This window comes from Melospiza georgiana, chromosome 21 (assembly GCF_028018845.1).
Source record: "Melospiza georgiana isolate bMelGeo1 chromosome 21, bMelGeo1.pri, whole genome shotgun sequence".
Lineage (NCBI taxonomy): Eukaryota > Metazoa > Chordata > Aves > Passeriformes > Passerellidae > Melospiza > Melospiza georgiana.
Genome location: NC_080450.1, coordinates 6370308 through 6389719, shown reverse-complemented (window position 1 = coordinate 6389719; position 19412 = coordinate 6370308). Strand labels below are relative to the sequence as shown.

Below are 19412 nucleotides of genomic sequence, written 5' to 3'. Positions count from 1 at the left end.
GTGCTGGTGATGGGTGGTGAAGTTGTTCTTACTCATGTGTAATGTTAGAATTCAGGAACAGTCCTGAGTATTTAGTGTCCTGGATGTTTTGTGGAGGAAACAGATTCTGTGGGAAGTAGGATGCCTTTGACAGTGATTTAAGGAAAAAACAGTACCCAAATTGTAATTGGAGCAATTTTGTGTTTCTCTCATTGCCAAAATCAGTAATAGTCATTACTGCTAACATTACTCAGAAAATGATAATTTGAAGAAAGGTGGTATGAAATCTAGAAATGTAGTTTATTCCAAGGCATGGGGAGAATTTTGATTCTAATTAAAACCTGTGGAGTCACTCATCCTAACTACAGTGCCAAAGAGGAACTGGAACCACTTATAACTGATGATTATGGAATCAGCTCAGCTGCATTGGGCATTCAGGAGGACTGGAGGCAACTGGGACTTCTCCAAATACTCACTCTCACTGCCTGGTGTGCTCTGGTGTCGTTAAAAAGCAAAGCAGAGCTACTGTGTGTGTCTTCTCAGAGTGTACATCATGGCTGAAATGTGTTGGGTGGGAATTCCGGACCAGAATTTGGGATTCTCAGTTCCCTTTGTGTGTCTGGTCCCATTTGCTCCCTCATTGATGTCTTTGCCCTCTTCATCTGACTCCAGCCATTTTAGCAGAAAATCAGAGGAGGTGTGTCTCTGGTGAGAGCGTCCTTTGTGGGTAGGAGGCAGGGAGCCTGGACAGGGAGGTTTTTAGGAGGTGTCTGAGTGCATGAGGAGATGAACCAGAGCCCCTCTCTTACCCTTGGGTGCCATTCATGACATCAGTGGTTTACTGAAGGTGGGTGATCAGTTCCTATTTACAAGGAAACTCTGTCCTGTACCTTTTTTTCTGGCAGAAAAAAACTGCTGGGAGGCTTTTTGAGAGGTCAGGAATTGTTCATGTTTGTGATGGACTCTGTGACTCTGTCAGCCACTGTGGTCAGGTGAATTTGGTGTGGGTGTGTGATGTGCACTGTGTCAGTGGGGTAGTGAATATTGCTTGAAACCATTTGTGAGCTTGCTGAAACTGGACTGATCCTCAGTGTGGGAATTCAGTAAGAGATTCCATGGTTCCCATATCCTCCTCTATTGCTTGCTGCCTTGGTGAGTGCATGGGGTGACTGGAGCTGCTCCCCTCCCCACTCTTGCCCTTGGTGGAATTATCAAACCATGTGTGTAAGCAGGCAGCACTGATGCAGGCTGACTCTGGCAGATTGATGGGTGTATGTCTACTTGGACATATTTGCATTTGTTAAGAGCACTAAAAGTTGTGAGATGAGCAAATCAGTGTGTTTTAGTTCATTTCTGCCTCCAGTTTATTCCTGTATGGGCCTTATGGCCTTGTCTGCTTTGTGTTTGAGTCTTGGTGTAAGCTTGTGTGTGTAGGGTTGTATTGGTATGTGGGCATATGGTTTTGCATTTTGCGTTTCAATTTTCTTTTACTTTGAATCAACTGATGGTTTTGATATCTCTGTTTTCCTGGTAAAGGGGCAGCCCAAAAGTACTAGTTAGTCTCCTCAGATGCTGGGAGGTTTTTTCAGTTATTTAATGCTGATCTGAGGAAGCCGAGAGGTGTGGAAGTGACTGTTGCCCATCAAAATGAGAGTTATCCTGCAAGAGAAAGATGAGTTTTGTGAGGAAGCAGAAGAAGCCAGAATGTGTGCTTTCCAAACTTCATGTTGTTGAGGAGTCCCTGAAATGAAATTTGTGTGTATGTAGTGAAGCACTGATTACAGGAATCTTGTGTTACCATATCAAGTTCTCTGTGTATCAAACACACATAAACAGCTTTTTAGCATCATGCAGCTTTGAAGTTGGATGTCTTCTGTTGGATTTAGGCTTGATAAGATTTTGTGTGAAAGAAAATGTGGAGGTCTGCTTCCTGGTGGAGGAAGCAGGCTAACTGTTGTAGCCTTTAGAGACTGGAAGGGAAAACTGTGTGGGGAGAAGAAGCTGTGCAGGGTGTCTGTGTAGTGCTCTGCCCTGTGGATAGGAACTAGCAGCAAATATCCATTCCAGGCTCCACTGAAGCGGTGTTTATAAAGAAGGTATAAAAATCTTTGAATGGATGTGATGCTTCTGGCGTCGTCTTAAAGGCTGGAGGGCATCTGGAGCAGCATTGGGCAGGTGCTGGTGGTGTTCCCTGCTCTCTTGTACCTCATTTGAAATGGGCTTCATTGCGTTTAATTGCCTCCTTAGATGTACATGTGTGTCTTGCCCTTCTCCCTTGTACTCAGATTTGCAGCATCCACTCAGAAAGGTGAGGATTGCTGTGCTGCAGCAGCAGGCTGAGGAAAACCTGCCTGATACTGGCAGTTGAGCCTTTTCACTGTGGTTCAGGAAGTATCACCTTGGAATATTGGCTTCTTCATGGATATTCTGGTCAGAATAGATTACTTGTATTATTGTGCAGTGTTGTCTGCTGCCTTTGGAGAGATGAACAAATGTCTTGGGGATTCCTTTGATGATGCTGGTCATTTATGGTTGCTGGGCTGTAACATCTCTTCTGCTTTGAGAAACTGAGTTCCTCCAATGACACTCATTCAAAAGAATCTGTGTATTTAAGTCTATTTGCCTAAGAGTTAATGCATTTTTAAACTGGTTTTATATCAGTTTGGTTGATTTCTGGTTTTGGTTCTGCCTTTGCAGTTCTGCTGCTTCTCCTTTGGTCAATGCCTTCAGTAATGTGAATCTTGCACTGTGTTATTCCAGGCTGCTGGTGTTCCCTGCAAAGGGCTTTTGTCTGTCTTCTGGGTACTCAGGTTTCTTTTCATGTTGTGGATTTGTTTGATTGCAGAAGGGATGTGTGAGCAAGGGGTAAATGACAGTACAGTGCTTGTTGAGCACGGAAAAATGTCTTTCAAAAAGGTGTGTTACTGTTGCTGGTTTACTGAATGTGCAATAGTTATGGTAAATCCCTGGAGAGAGACACTTCACCTGTGTTTCTTCAGTTCAGTTCATAGATAAGTTGAATACTGTGTCTGCTAGGCTGAGAATGGAACAGCTATTGCATTTCTTTGTCCCTCTGATGTGGAGGATGTCTGCAACATGAGTTTGAGGCTCACCCCTTGCAGTTGGCACTGACTTGGCTGTCAAAATATTAAAATGCTTGATTATCCAAACCAAAGAGAAGGAAAGTGCTCAGAGTTATCCTGGAGGTGCTGAGGGGTTAAGCCATTGTTCATAAAATGTGAAATGCAGGGAGAGTGGGTTTGATCCCATTCTCCTGGGACAGGATTGCAGGAAGGATTTGTGCAGCCTTGGACCTTTTTTTTTTAACTCATGGTTATGTTAGTGTCTGAACAAGACAAAATAATTTTTGCTGTGACTCTGCACCCTGTTTTCTACCCCCACCCACGTCTTTGTACTGCTGCTGAGTTGTTGGACAAGTTATCTCAGTTACAGGTCTCTTGCTGAGGTTTGCTAGGTGGATTTATGTAAACTGTATATGAGATGCTTGGAAAACTGCCACTGCAGGTGACACCTCATGTGACAGCCTGTCAAAGGGGTGCTCCTGTGCTACCAGCACTTAACTGACTGCACAAGCTGGATGAATGGACCTTTTAAATACATGTACCTTTAACATAAACATCTGTTTGTTCACCTTGTAGGCATGTCCCGTGTTGGACCATGTTTGTCCCCTTGCCTCATGCATGGTCCCAGCTCAGGACCCGTTTTCCCTCTTTGGAACTGTGTCTGAGTGAATTGGCCTTCTTCCTGAGACCCTGAAGCTGAAGGGAAGGATAGACTGCAGGGAGAATTGCAGTAGGAGAGACTTGAACCAACTCCTGGGATTTAATATGATAAACTCAGAGCACCCAGAGGACAGCAGAGTATGTAAAAGAAGACTGATAAACTTTGGCAGCCAAAATACATTTGGAAATAATGATAAGGAGGGAAGGGAGAATTGAAAACTTGCTCTGCCCCAGCAGTGAAGCTTTGTCAGCCTGAGCATTTGCATTTTGGAGCTGGTGTTTTGGACAGTCTGTGGTGCTGACTTTGGTTCTAAACTTTTATTTTATGCTACATTAGTCTGGTTTTTATGGCCATCTGCAATCTTACTGGTTTTGCTTTTGTTTGAAGGGAAGCTTTAGATCTTGAAGCTCCCCATGGTGTGCATTCCTGCTCTGCTTAGGTGGCTGTTTCTTCAAGATGAGTCCTGCAGTTCATGCAGGTGTAACATGTCTGTGTCTCCTCGTGGTTAGGTGGAAAGGTGCAAACGTGGTTTTTATCAGATGTCATAGGTTTGTTTAAGCGCAGTCCCAGTGGAGCTCTCTGCAGCCCTGTGGGGTGCCTGCTCCATGCCTGCACAGATCCTTTGTGAGGCATGTGAGGTATCATTGGCCTGGATTTGCATCAGGAGTATCATGTGATGCTGCAGAGCATCTTCCAAAATGTGTGACCTTGACACCTCAGGCTGTACCCTGGGTGCTGAGATCTCTGCTATTGCTGTTAGTGAGGAAACACAACACAGCACGGTGTTGCCAAGTATCAGTGCCCATTCCTCTCCTGTTTCTCCTCTCAGGTGAGCTGACCTGCCGTGCACATGGGCGCTACAGTGACAGTGTTCATTGGGTATGAGCATCAAGGGAGATTCGAGTATGTGTATTGCACAAATTGTGTATTTATTAGCTGCTAAATTGAGTTCCTCTTCTGCAAATCAAAGCCTTTACTGGAGGCAGGGCGAGCCCTCCAGGAAGCAGACAGTTCTGCTGGTCCTGGAGCAAACAAAGAGTCCAAGCGCCAGGAATTAGTCTGTGTTTTGAATAATTTATCTGATCTTTCTGAGGTGCTTCGGGAGATGCCCTGTGGCGTAAGGAGGACAGCTGTTGGGAGCAGACAGCTGAGCTGAATGGGAGTTTATCCTTTATCCCTTTTTGTCTAGGCTTTTTTTTTTTTTTTTTTTCTGTGGACCAGAAGGGTTGTGTGGTTTGCTTTGGACCTAATTCTCTGGAAGTGGGTCTCTGAAGTGAATTAGCTATCACTTTGCTTTTGGACCATAAAGCAAAGTGTTTGTACTTTGAAGAGGTTTGTGGACAGAGATAAAACAGTTTCCTTTAAAAACATATGGCTGTGTTGTTTGACCTGGGAGGGGTTGTGGACTAAGATGAAAGCGGTGCGTTTGGAAATCTCTTTGGGGAGCAGTGGGGCCATGTCGGAGTTTTCCTGTAGAGACCAGTTCCTCTCCTGAGCACTCAGTTCAGGACTTGGCCTCATGCCATACTCTGGAAACCTCATCCTACCTTTGCTACCCTCTTGTTTTCCCTTGTCCCACTCAGAAACCTGCATGGGCAGAAAGTAGCAAGGGGGAGGATGGTCAGAATGGCTTTGTGCAATGCTGGCCAGGAGATGAAGAGATGTTCTTCAAGGTCCTTTTTGCCTTGGGTAGCTGCAACAATCAGTGTGTGGAAAGTGGGCTATTATTTGCATGTCAGCTTTTAGAGCTGGTTTGCTTTGTGATTTGAGGAAGAGGTCAGCTTTCTGATCTGATCTAGCCCGGCTGTTGTCACTAGAAAGTGTGACACTAAGGTGTAAGTTAGTATGCAAGTTTACACAGAGGAGTTGTGAATGAGCTCAGACTTCTGCTGGAAGAAGAGAGGGTTGGATGCAAAGGTTTAGATATGTGCTGTTTTAAGCAGCAGCTTGGCAGTTCTTTCTGCACTGGAGCCACATGTTGTGGAATATCTGAACAAGCCTGCCAGCATTCTCCTGGAAATGCAAAATCTATTTTAAAATGTATTTCTAATTAATGTATTTCTTTTTGAGAGTAATAGCCTGGAGCTTATCTGCCCAGCTGGTTATGCCAGAGTCATAAATAGCCAGATAGGCTTTTTATGGGTTAAGTTTTGCCACTGTGTATCAGTGCTAGATATCATGGGGCTAAGAACAAAAATTTACTCTCTGGCCTGTTTCTGTGGTTTCATCCCTGCTGATCCTGCTGATGAGGACTGCAGCTGAGCACATGGGAGAAGGATCTTGTCAGCAAGTGTGGAAGTGGCAGAGATTGAGACAGGAGTGGTGGGAGCTGGTGTCTGAGGCCCGTGTGTGTCTGTCTGGAGGGTCCTGGCTTCCCCATCAGGGCCGTCATTTGGAATCTTCTGTGAGTTGAAGAAATCCCCAGTCTGATTTGTTAGTATGGATGCTTTTTGCCTGCCCTACAAAAATACGGGAAATGAAGAATGTGTGAATTTCAATGAAGCCCTGCAATGTTTCTAGGTCTGGTAATTTGCTTTAATATAGACCGGCTTTAGTCAGGGCTGACTTGAATGGGAGCCTGGAACTGACCTGGCAGCAGGAACCCTGCTTCACCATGAGCTGCCAAAAGTCTGAGTGGCACCCTGCCCCATAGCAGGGCACTGTGCTGCTCTCACAGCACCTGGGACACAGTCCAGCAGCCACTTGTCCACAGTGTTGTTTCCACGTAGTAAATAACAGCTTTCTGGGAAGGTTTGTGCAGGGTTTCCCTCCAGAGCTGAGTGGTACTCTGACTTCAGCAGCAGAGCTCTGACTGGCCAGTGTTCTCAGAATAATCCTGGGCTGGCATGTCCTGGCTCCTTGGGACCCAAACCAAACACAGATAGTGCTTTGTGACAGCATTCTTCAACAGCTTGATGTCCTTGCTGTTGGGCAATGCAGAAATGGAGGGTGTAATAATGCTGGGGTTGTAATCTTCCTGTCCCTTCAGCATTGTGTTCAAGAGTTTTGGGTTTAGCAGCCAGCACAGGTTGCTCCATGGCAGCTGAGCTGGTAAAGAGGAAGTTTGGGTCATCTTCATCCAGGCTTCAGTAGTTGCTGCTGCTTTGCTGCCCAGCAGGAGCATTGACTCGTGCCAGAAGGAAATTGAGTGCTCTTCCAACCTTGATGATTCAGTCCCAAGTATTGCAGTTGTTTTAGATGACTGTGGGTTTGATATGACCTGGTCCATGTTAGGGCTCAAAGAAATGCAATAACCTTTGGAAATCTCTTTGAAAAGAGAAAAATAATGACATATAGCAGCACAGTGGAAGAATTGTGTCTGCACTGCATGGGCACACACACATTCTGCTGGGACCAGCCGGAGACCAACTAATGCCCTTATGCCCTGCTAAGGGAACTGGCAGGCTGGGTGCCCTGGGATTCCTGTGACAAGTTTAATATTTTGTCTCCACTAGTTACCCCTTTTTACCTCATGCATAAGCATATCAGACTCCTCCTTAAAAACAGTTAGGACTCTTGGCTTTCAGTAGAGGATTTCAGTCATTAGCTGATAATACTCTTCCTGTTGCCACACCTTGGTGATTTCATGGCACCTGTGTAGCTGCTGCTCTGGCATCTTCAGCATGCATGTGCTGCTCCCTCTGTAGTGCCTGTGTCTCAGAGGTGTATTAGGGTATGATGAAATTCCTGCCCTGGTGTGCCTTGGGCTAGGCAAGGAACCATCTCCTCTCTCCTTTCCAGCATGTGGGTGCTCTGTTCCCACTGATGGGATGTTATTTGGGGTATCTTTGGAGTTCACATTGTCTCTGGGCTTTGTTGATGGTCTTGCATGGAGCAGAAAACATGGGCAGCAAAGCCAGGTTGATATACCTCAGCTTCCCCCCTTCTCAGATGCCTCTGAGAGCAGCAGCACCAGGAGCAGAGTGAAGCTGTGCTGGTGCCACGAGCAGAGATGACTCTTGCATCACTGACACAAAGTCATGCAGCTCCCACCTTCTCAGCAAAAGCTTGGGAGCCCTGCTGTCATGGAGAAGTTGAGCACCATAAACCATTGTGGTGAGCATGGAACAGGCAGGCAGCAGGGCTGGCTCTGCAAAGGTGGAAAACTTCTTTGTGGTGCTGGGACACCTTGCAGGAGCCAGGAGGGGACTCCTGGTGCTGTTGTGTGGGACAGTCAGTTTGTCTGCAGGGCTGGTGCACTATGTGGGACAGTCAGTTTGTATGCAGGGTTTCCTCCTGGAAGCTTGGAGGGAGAAGGAGTTAATGGGGACAAGGGCAAGGGAAGAAGATAACTGGATCAGAGTTGGGGCTACTGGCTGGTATTTTTGCAGCAGTCTTCTGTTACCCAGTGAGAGCAGGGGATTAGCTGGGCAGACTCTCAGGCTCCTTCCGGACTCAGGGCCCGCCTGCCCTCTGCACACCAGGAGAGCTTTTTTACACAGACTTTCAAAATCCACTGCACTTGGGGAATTTTTATGGAGAGATTTTATGGTGCTTATTTCTCTAGCAGCGCAATTTTGTGTTTGCTCCTGGTTATTTACCCTAGTAAAAGGGTAAACAGCAAGGTTGCTGCTTCCTGAGAGCGCAGTGGTGCTAAATTCCTCATGCACATTGCTGTAGTGCCTGCATCCCAGAGCCTGCTGGATCACACCTGCCTCTTCCAAATGTTGGTGGCTCGGGTCCTTGTCACTGCTCAGACTGGGAGCTTTGCCATGACCTGCCCCTTATATCAAGCAAGGGATCTGTACCCAGATCTGTAGTGTGGTTATCTGGTGTGATCTCTCTGTGATTGGGAAGAAATTTTTTGCTTGGGAAGAAATTATTCCCTATAAGGGAAATGAACATTCCCCTTATAGGGAATAATTGAAATGAAAATGGAAAAGGGAAATTATTCCCTATGAGGGTGATGGGGCCCTAGCAGAGGCTGCCCAGAGCGGGTGTGGATGCCCCTGGATCCATAACAGTGCCCAAGACCAGGTTGGATGGAGCTTGGAGCAACCTGGGATAGTAGGAGGTGTCCCTGCCATGGCAGGGGGTGGAATGACATGGTCTTTAAAGTTTTCTCACCCAGTTTTGGCATTCTGTGAGTCTGGCTTGGCTGCTGGTGAGGGTGCAGAGGGGACTGCAGGCAGTGCTGCTTGCCCAGGTTGCTGTTGTACAGGTGAACTGTCATTGGCAGCACCTGAATTTCTCAAAATTCCTCATATGTATCCTCCCCTGCTCTGGGCAGGTGTCTCTGATGAAAGTGTGGAATGCTGTGCTCCCCCAGGTCTGGTCATTTGCTGTGGTGGCAGTGCTGGAGATCTGGGCTTCTCTGAGAAACTGCCTGGGCATGAGCAGCTGGACCATCTGTTTTAAAATATTGTTTAATATGGGCAGATTTGCTGCAAACTTTCAGCTTTCTGGGAATAAAACAATCTCTTCAGGCTTAAAGTTTGTTACTTCAGATGGTACCCATGTCCTCTCCTTTCCTGCCAGATGCCAGTGTTTGTCCCCCTGGGTCCTGATGATGGGACTGTTCTGTATATTCAAAGCAGTGCAGCCTAAAGTTTGATCAAAAAAATCGATTTTTGAAATGATTTTTAGAGTAAATGTTGAAAGATAAAAGGAGATCCTTAATGCTGGTGCTCTCCTTTGAGTGAATGGATGAGAAATGGTATTTTACTTTAGGCTTTCAAAGAAGCTTCTGTGCCAAAGCACAAAAAGAGAAAGCTATGCCTTTTTTTAGCATTATCCTTGCTTTTTTATCAATATTGGTACTGAAAATTTGCTTTTTCTTGCAGCTAACCAGATATTCCATTCTGCTCCTGAGAGAGCAACTGTTTCTCACATTGCTGGTGTAGCAAAAATTAATTAATATTTCTTAAAAGGCCACCAATTGTTGAGGTAGATCTGTGCCTTCTGCTTTGCCTGTGACATAAGGGTAGCACTGTTTATTTTACTTCTTTTTTTTTTTTTTTTTTTTTTAATGTAAATCTGAATTGTAGAAATCTTGTGCCTTTGCACTTCTTTCAATTAACGTAAAGATTTTTTTGTTTTTGCTCCATATGCAAATTTGTTGCAGCAATTCTAATATCTGAAGAGATAATTGTTAATGCTTTTTAAACAGTATCTTTTATCTCGGTATATCTTGTGATTGCAGTTCAGAGACATTCTTCTGAGATGCTGTATATAGAAAATCTTTTGTTGTCCATTACTTTTCACAGACTGGTGTTTTTCTGTCGTGGAAGAGCTGAGAAGGAGCTATGCTTCAGAGTTCCAGCCCAGAGTGAGCCCATGTGTCAGAATGGCTCCCCTAGGACAGAGTTGGAAAGCGTCTATTTATTTTTAATAGCTTTCTATTAGCTCAGGATGTACAGATATTTAGGAAACTTGATGTTTGAAGCTGAAATTTCAAACCTCTTTTGCAAGCTAGAGCTCTGTGGCAGGAATTGGGTGTTAATTTATTTTTTCAAGTACTCAGTCAGTGCTTAGTAATTGTTGATGATGAAACTGGTGGCACTTAGAGAGGGCAGGAGGGGTCTGGCCTGGACCTGGCACAGGCTGGCACATACCTGTTAACTGATGGATTCTGCTGTGCCTCCACCTCTTTTCCTCAAGAAGAACATCTTTAATTGGAAGGTGGGGGTTATTTTGTGCTGAGAAGGAAAAGGCAGTCGCTGTTCTCTGTGCTGGAAGATCAAAGGGTTTTACTGGAGAGAGATGCTTTGCACATCCTCTGCTTGTTGTGAATGAAAGGAATGTAACACAGGTGTCTGAATTTCTCTTGTAAGCCATTGAGAAGTGGCAGGATTTGATCCCCAGTGCTCTGCAGCCCTTTCATGGGAAAACAGCAGCAAGTGTCAGTTCAGGATGGCAGCTTTGCCTTAGTGAATAATTCAGCAAAACTGCGCTGTCAGGTGAGGCAGAGGTGTGTTGGTGTTCTGCTAACCTAGATTTGGGAGACCCTGACAGTAAGCAGTCAGGGTGTTAATAAATGGTGAAATGAGGGGGGAAATATGCAATGGAACTGACTTGCTGCTGGCCCAAAGGGAGCAGCTTTCAGCTTGCAGCCTCTGCTGTGCACTGGGATGCAGCTCTGCAGAGCAGCAGGATGCAGAGCTGAGCTTCCCATGGCTCAGATCCCTGTCCCGTGGCATTCCTTGCCCAGGCAGCAGCCCAGGCCAGTCCCATTTTCTGTGTGTTGGGCTCCTGCCTGTGCCCAGCTCTGCCCTGGCTATGGGGAGGGCTGTTCCCAGGGGTAGATCCTTCCCATTTGTGTTTTGCTGACAAGTCTGTATAAAGAAAATGAAAGGGTCAGGGACTCCTCTCTTTTTTCTATCAGGGTTGCAAACCTCCAAACTGTTTGAAATTTATTTCCCAGACTTTGATGTGAAGGTCCTTTCCCAATGTAATTTCATTGAATTTCACAGCAAGATCCCAGTCTTATGGTCAGGGCCTGTTAATAGTGCTGCAAGATAAACACGAAGTATAAAAAGCACTCTTTTTTTCAGTTATAAAAACTGTAGCAATAAAAAGGCAGCAGGAGTTCCCCTGCTGTGGAAATAAAGGGTTTGTGTGTCCTTTGGGGGAGCAGAACCCTTTGAGCTGGGTGGTGGAAGGAGAGCAGAGCTCTCTACAGCAATTTCAGCTCCTGACTGTGATCCATGTGCTGGAGCCAAGCTCTGCAGAGGCTTGGGTTTGTCCTGGCTGGGAACACTGGGGTTTTACTCATCTGGAACCACACAGAAAAGGAAAACCACAAAACCCTCAGCTTCCTGCTCTGCAGGTAACGTGATTGCAGCTTCTCATTTCTCTACTTTCACTTTCTGCAGTGTTTGCTTGCATCAGGAATGGCTGTATTAAGGTCTTTATTTAAAATATTATTTGTCTTGTTAGATCTGTTCTCACTTCACAGATAGGGTGCAAGGTGTTTGTCTAGAGCTGCATCAGCTGATGTTCCAAAGCCAGTCTGTTGCTCATTGCTGCAGAAATGTCTTGCTGCAGATCCCTTGGCTGTTGGTTTGGAGTCAGTGCTGTTGTGTCCATCTGTGCAGTTCTTCCTTCAGGAAGAAGTTTCATTGTTGTCACACTTCAGTATTATGTTCACTAGCAAGAAAGTGATGATTTCTGCCACCTAAGTAAATACCCAGAGCACTGTTGGGAGCAGCCAGCTGTTGGAGGCTGCTCTGTCAATCTGCCAGGCTCCTGAAGGCAACAGCCTGTGCCCAAATCCCTGATTGATTCCAGCCTGCAGTGTAGCCCGGCAAGAGCTTTGGTACCTGCTGCCTTCACTCCTTCCAGCACAGCAGCAGAGCATTCCTGGCATTGTGTCTTTTGTCACTTGAATGACAATGTTGGCCAAGAGTGCCATCACCGTGTGTCTTTCTGAAGAGGGTTTGATGCTGTTAAAGCTGAAAATTCTGTTGGAAGCATCACAATGCCTGACATGTCTCAGCAGTGGGAATCAGGGGTTCTTTCCTGTGCTTGTCCTGCTACAGGGTATTGCTAATTTGTACTGAATGCTTCACAAGACATTTTTATGAGTGCACAAGATTTTTTTTTTTTTTTTGGTAAGAAAAACATCAGCCCAAAAAGCTGATGTTCACAGAGCTGTGGTGTGATGTTTAACAAAGCCTCTGAGTGTTCATTAAGTTATTTTGGTGTTGAGAAATAACTGGCCTATGGGTGTTTCTGCTGGATTTCAGCATGAGGAAAGGTTTGAACAAAGTAATGAAAGTGAACCAAAGTTAATTTAAGTAAGCTTTTTTAGATTTTTTTTGCCCTTTTTTGTTTTTTTTTTTTATTGCTTGCTATGTGAATTTTCCTTCGTTTTTCCACTCTCCAGTTCCTTGGAAAGCAGAGAAATTCAGGTGCTGGGAGGAGAGCTGTGAATGGCAGCAGGGCACCCTGGCCATAGTGGAGGTGTGCTGGGCAAACCCTGGGGCTGGGTTCTGCACATCCCTTGTGGCACTGAGGATCTGCTTACCTGCAGAGAGGCAAAGAATCCAGTGGGAACACCCAGACCTGTTGTGTGGCCATGGAGAGATCTGTGCTGCTGTGCTGGACAATGATGTAAATTCAACAAACTCAGGTTGTGTCCCAAATGCAAGTGTCAGGGCAGGTCCTGTGTGACCAGGAGAGAAAGCAGGGGGTGACAGCACCAGGTACAGGTGACAGGTTTTGTCTCTTCTCATAGCTGAGCTGCTGGGTTGGGTTTGTGTTGTTGAACTTGACTTGGAGTCTGAGGGCTTCAAGCAAGTGTTGTGTTGAGCTGGGTGAGCTCTTGCCAGCCTGGCATGATGGGGTCTGACACTCAGCAACAAGAGGATGGGATAGGACCGGGGAAGTGAAACCCAGCCACAGTCATTAAATACAGAGATGCCATGGCTGATGGAGGAGGACCTTGAGCTGGAAGTAGTTGGAGGATGAAAGAATAGCTGAAGGAAGGATGTTGTGGCTTCGCTTATCACTCTTTTCATTGCTGTCTTGTGCTGTGATGGAGAGCAAGATGATGTGCTAGATGGACCATTACAGCTGTTCTTAGGCTCTTTGTCTTTGGATATAGCCCTTAGCCCTGGAATTAGAACTTTTTTTTCTGAAATCCAGACTGGAGAAGTACAAAAATAGATCAGATAGACCTATCTACACATACCACTTCTAAAGCTTAGCACAAATTGCCTTGAATTTAGTGTCTAAAAGTTCTCCAACCAAGTGCTTTCAAAGATATTTAAAAGCTTTATATACTCTCTAATTTTGCAATTTAATTTCTTGCTTAAGCAACTCTACACACGTCCATTATAATTCAGCAGAACTAAGCAAAAATGCCAATTGGTACCTTGTGTTCCAAGGTGTTCTTAAGATCCAGATCAAAATCTTTCCCAGTGTAACAGTGCAGAAAGAACCTTGCAGGTGAGACCAGGTTTTCAGGAGGGCTCAGTTCCTCTCTGAGGCTGTGAAGATACTGATCAATTGTTCAGAGCAGCACACATGGGCACTCACAAGCAACAGACCAGTTCATGTGAAGCAGATCCAAAACTTGGAAAATTGTCTCGGTGTATTTTTAGTTATGCATAGATGTCGGGCTGGTAGTATTTGGAAAATAACCCCAAAACTCTATATATTAGGAAATTTGGGGTCCAGACATGAAGATCTGCTATGCTTGCATTGTGCAAAGGATTATTGCTTGTGGAAATAGTGGTTAAGTGGAAAAGCAGCCCAGTGCTGGGGTCAGAGCATTGTCCCTCCTCAGGAGAGTCTGAAGCTGTTAAAAGCCCATTCCAGTATGGGTCTCCTCACTATAGTACAGGTTGTTTCCAGAATTTTATTTGTACATGTTAGTGCAGCTTGAACATTTTCACACATACACTTTATCTGCTTATCTTTATTTCTCTTTCTAGTTATTTAACTAGTTGCTGACAGGCAACATGTAACTATTCTTATTCCCCTGCCTCTGGAGGATTTCTTATTCAATGATTGTGTCACTGTAGGAATCAGTCTGGGTGCAAGGTGTTTTTTGGACCCAGTGGGATGCAGGCTGTGATTAGTGTTACCACTTTGCTGGCCTAAGGTATCTGGAGGGATGATGGAAACATGCTTGTTGCTTTATCCAAAGAAATTAAATCCTTTCCATTGACCTTAAGCAAAGCCCTCAAGGGCAGATTTTTTCCCTTGCTTTTAGTCTGAGTACAGGCTCCTAAAATTAAAACGAAAAGTAATAAAATCAACCAAACTCCCTCCCCAGTCCTCCTTCCTGTGGTATATTTTATAATTGTTGCTGTGCTGTTTCATATTGAAAAAGTATCGTGCGTGGCCCTTTGCGTAATTTATTATTGTTGTTCACCAGGAGAGGTTCCAGGTGCTGCCCAATAAATTTCCCAGGGCAGTGTCACCCTTTGTTCCTGACAGCTGCTCCATGACAGGCTCAGCTCTGCAGGGTTATGCTGTGGCTGCTTTGGGCACAGCTTGCTGGAATATTTTGGGTGAAGCAAAGTGCTGCTGCGAGAGCAGACACAGACTCCTGGTGTGGCAGCACCTCCTGTGTGGAAAGTTGAGCCCTGCAGGTTTTCTGCAGCCCTGTTCCACCAGGCTTGGTGCTGGGCTGTGAGCCATGTGTGAAGTGCTGCTCTCCAGCTGGAAATTGCCTGAGCCCCAGCTTGGGCTGGAAGCTGCTGTTTCATCCTGGTGCTGCACCCTCCTCTGGGCAGGGAGCCTTAACCCTCTTTATACAAATGGTGTTTGCACGCAGGGAAATATTAAAGGTTAAATATTAAAGCATCAGGGATAATATTAAAGGTTCCCAGTGGGTTTTGGAGAGTGCAGAGACTTCATTCTCAGGTTTTGCTCCTGGGAGTTTCCAGTCTGAGGGAACTAATCTTAATCCGATTGCAATTTCTTGCCCTCTAAGCTTAACCTACTTTAGCAGGCATTGTGGTGGAGGTATTTATAGATGCTGGAAGTGCTGTTGGATGTAGCCCTTATCCTGCATTGGTGGGTGGGTGTCTGCTGGTGCAGCTGTGAGCTGCCCTTCAGCCCCAAATCATGCAGATGTCTCATTAAAATATTGTCTAGTACAATTGTTTTGCCATGGAATGTGTCTTTACAGTGGTAATCCTTCCAGAGTCCTGGCTGCTCTAGGCTTGGGTGTTTGTAGTCCCTAGTTGGAAGCACACTTGTGGCTGTGGGTGAATTATGGCTAAATCCTCTTTCTAATGAGGTGACTCCTAAAAATGAGCATACTTAGCTTACTCCGGGGCAAAATCATCATTTCAGATTCGAATGCTGACTCTCAGATCGTATAAAATTGAAGGTTTCATTGAAGGGCTAAAAATATCATAAGAGATGCACTGAAAATATTTGCACCCTTTAAAGTGAATTTCTGTGGTTGCACCTCTTAAAACTCATAAATCAAACCCCAGGCCACTTCTTTCATCCAGACTCCTCAAATAGAACTGTATGATATGTTGAAGTTCTTCAGGATTTGTTGCAAAATTTGACTAGATTTTCTTGAAAAATAGTTTATTTTGGATGTAAGACTGGAAACCTCCTCTAGTCTCAAATGAGCCGTGCTGATGTTGGAGTAGATACATGAACAAGACTGGGAAGGAAGGAAATAGAAGTGCAAGATGGTAGATTGGAAGGGTCTGTGGGCAGGCAGAGCTGTGCTCACAGCCGCAGGAATAACCAGCTGGAAATCCTGGGAGCCTTCAGGATGTCAGCAACTGCAGGGCTGCAGCTCTGAACGCAGGTAAATGTTCTTTGCTGTCTCTACATCAAAGCAGGCATTTTGTTAGCAGACAAGATACAGCAGTTTGGTTTTTTAAAGCTGTTGGAAGAGCGCAGATCTGTGTTGTTTTTGGTTTTTTTGGTTTTTTTTTTTTCATGTCTCACCTTAGCGTTTGCACTAGTTTTGCTTGGAGTTACCTTGGAAGAAATCAAAACTGATAGTTTTCTATTAAGAAAATTGCCTCAAACATTGAGCTCGATTTTCAAATAGAGGTAAATAATCAATTTTTCCCCATTTCCTCTGTCTTTTTGTTGATGTGTTTCAATACTACAAGGGAGAGGTAGAAAGATTGCACAGTTCATTGCAGATCCATTGACTTTCCTTCCTGCTGTGTGCTGTCACAGCTTGTGTTTCTGTGGTTGTGTCTCTTTTTTTCCTGGTTACAGTAAGGAGAGAGAGTGCAGATTTGATTCCTGGTGTATCATCACTCCACAAGCAGAGAGTGACTTCAGCATCTGCCCAGAGAGAATATTTACCTGTGCACTGTGACTCACCTGAACACTGGGACCTGTGCTCCCTTGACCTTGCTCAATCAAGAGCTTGATCCTGCAGAGTTGAACAGAGTGGAAATATTTTTACAGGGATTATTTTGTACTCTTGGAGGATAGAAACCTTGGAAAAATCCATTAAACTACTGCTGATTTCAAAATTTTGCTGCTTGAAAAGGGAGCATTTTGTTCTGTGTAACCTGAACATGGGAAGCAGTGCTCTTGGGGTGTGGCATGCAGGAGTGGTGGTGAGGAAATTCTGGGAAGAGTTGGAATTGCTTTCTCCAACAGGAGGTGACTCAGAGGCTTGGAGAAATGGCCAAGGGCATCCTGTACCAGCCACAGTGGGTCCAGCAGGACCAGGAGAGTGCCAGTCCCTCTGTGTGGGCACCTTGAATCCAACATGACAAGACAAACTTCGAGGGGCTGGAGCATGCCCAGGGAAGGGAATGGAGCTGGGAAGGGTCTGGAGCTCCAGGAGAGGCTGAGGGAGCTGGGGAGGGGCTCAGCCTGGAGAAAAGGAGGCTCAGGGGAGACCTTGTGGCTCTGCACAGCTCCTGCCAGGAGGGGACAGCTGGGGGCACAGTGCTCCAGGGAACAGGGACAGGAGGAGAGGGAAGGGCCTCAGGTGTGCCAGAAGAGGTTTGGATTGGATATTAGGGATAATTTCTTCAGCTGTCAAGCATTGGAAGGTGCTGCCCAGGCGTGTGGTAGAGTCCCATCCCTGGAAGTGTAAAAACATGTGGATATGCCATGGTTTGATGATGAACGAGGTGGTGCTGGAGTGATGGTTGGACTCTGTGATCTTAGAGCTCTTTCCAGCCTTTAAGATTTTGTGATTCTGTAAATCATAGAAGTCCTAGGTGAAATAAAAATAGTAGTACACAATCTAACTCTGGAGGAAAACTTTTGGCCTGCATGTGACCTGCTAGACAGCTGTTTCTTGTTTTGTGAGGGCTGGTTGGCTGTGGTTGGTGGTGAAGGAGCCTCACAGTGATGAGAACTTAACTGCAGAGCCAAGTGCTTGGATTAAATCTGGTGACGGATAGCAGCACATAAATAATTCTGTCCTTGGCCTCACACCCATTCACCAGTGCAGCAAGGAACGAGGGCTGCTGTGAGCCCAGATTTTTTTTGGAGTTGTTGTATAGGTGCTTTTCCCAATGTCCATTTTGGCTGTGATCTGTGGAATGCCAAGGGCTGGGCATTTGGGGACCCTCCTGGACCTCAGTTCCATGCACAGGCCTGGTGGTGGAATGATGACATCCTTTTAAAAATTGTTTTAGGACACCATCACCATTACCACTTTAAAGCTGGGATGATTTGCAATAAAGATGGCTATCCTTATGGGTAGATGAACTTATTTGCAACCAGAAAGCTCTTCTTGGCTTTCTTTTTTCTTTTGGGAGAGCAGCCTTACATAGGATAGAGTCCTGTTTAGATTCCCTCAAAACATAAAGTAGTACCTACCACCTTTGCTCAGCTGAAATCTGGGCCATCCTGGTTTCAAATATGGTCTGGACTTGGTATAACCATTAATGTGCAGCTGAACAAACCCAGTAGTCAAGATTGGGAAGACCATAAGTCAAGAAACTTCATAATTTCAGGTCTGGTGTTGAGGATTACCCTAATTTGTGAAAAAGCTATCTATTTCAGAGTTAGTTTTGGTTTCTTCTGAATCATTCTCTCTCCCATAGTCTTTACTGTAAAAGTTCTCAGAGAAGTAGATGCTGTAATGGTTCATGATTAGAATTATGTGTTAAGTTAGCAGAACCTTTAAAAGACAATTTATATGGGGTGGATATTTCTGCAGCACATTTTCAGGCAGTTTAGGTCACAGAGCCCTGGTGGTGATGAGCACTAGTGAATTCCAGAGGCACTATAAAGCCCACCCCTCTTTGTTGTAGTGAGGCAGGGTGGTCTGTAATGAACCTGTGTAGCAAAATCACAGCTAAACTGCACTTAAAGGGGCTCCTCTGCCTCCAGTGAGAAGGATGTGTCTGCAAGGAATAGAAACATGGAGTCAAAAGTCTTTTTCAGGATGAAACTCAAGGTTTGGAGTGCACAGCTGAAGCTGTGGAAGGCTGCTGGGGAGCACAGTTTGCTTTGGCTCTCCTCAGACTTTGCTTCATTTGAGTCTGTTGTTTCACTTACAGTACGTTTCCATGTGATCTGTGCTGGATGGAAATTCCTGGCATTTCTCAGGATGTTCGTTTTTCCCGGTCACATTCCTTGTTCATCAGCTGAGCAGAAACAAACCATCCTGTTTGCTTCCCAGGGGCAGCCTAAGCTTCTGTATTTGTTGGATTTGTAGAAAATCCAGCTTCACATGGTGGATTGACATAATTGAAACTATCCTTAGAAATCTACTGAGGTTGAAATCGATAGACCAATATTTAAGTGAGCTACAAAGTGTCCCGAGTAAAAACAAGAAGAAACTTGGTGCATAAAGTTTACAAATAATGAGAATAGGAGCAGGCTGTGAAGAGATTTTGTGATGAGGGTTTGTAGTTAATTGTGTCAATTTTAATCCTGGATCATGTCAAGTCCCATGTCCTCCTGAGCTGTATAGATATTGCTGTGAGAAAGGGAAAATCTTCCAACACAATGTAACTGCCCTGGACAGAGGCTGGAGTTTCAGGAGTGTGAACAAAACAGACTCAAAGGATAATAGAAGAAATCCCTGGACCCCAACAGCCATCCTGTGCTTGGAGCTCATATAAAGGACACCCCAAGGTGCCCTCCCTCCTCAGAGCCATCCCCTGTGTGTGGCAGGTTGGGCCTCTGTGCCCCATGGGTGTACATGGAGGATGCTCAGCCCTGGGGATGGGGCTGGTGGTTGCTGGAGCCCTGGCTGGATCCAGGTGCTCCAGCTGTCCCAGGAGGGGCTGTGGATGCTTTGCTTTGGCAACTGCCTTGGAATGGGCTGGGGAAGA

The 19412-nt window shown here is 45.4% G+C and overlaps 1 protein-coding gene across 1 annotated transcript in view; it reads left to right on the top strand.

The window, feature by feature from the left end:
- MAP2K4 (mitogen-activated protein kinase kinase 4) overlaps positions 1 to 19412 on the top strand; it is a 62154-nt gene that overhangs the window by 2979 nt on the left and 39763 nt on the right. The gene's annotated exons all lie outside the window — the stretch shown is intronic.